The sequence below is a fragment of the Apis dorsata genome, unplaced genomic scaffold (assembly GCF_000469605.1).
Source record: "Apis dorsata unplaced genomic scaffold, Apis dorsata 1.3 scaffold_872, whole genome shotgun sequence".
NCBI lineage: Eukaryota > Metazoa > Arthropoda > Insecta > Hymenoptera > Apidae > Apis > Apis dorsata.
The window spans coordinates 1-222 of NW_006263992.1; positions in this window are offsets into that span (position 1 = coordinate 1).

Genomic DNA, 222 nt, shown 5'->3' on the forward strand with positions numbered 1-222 from the left:
AATATAAATGATGAATTTATTATTAACGATGCTGCAAAATTAATTTTTGTCAAATTTAAATAACTTAATAATTGATTAACTTAATAATTTTATAAATAAAATATTTAATTTCAATGTATTTTGTACAATATGTGATCAACATAATTATTAAAAGTTTTTATAAATAATATCAGCACGTCATAAATGCTATAAATAATATCAGTAATTTAATTAGAATTTGTA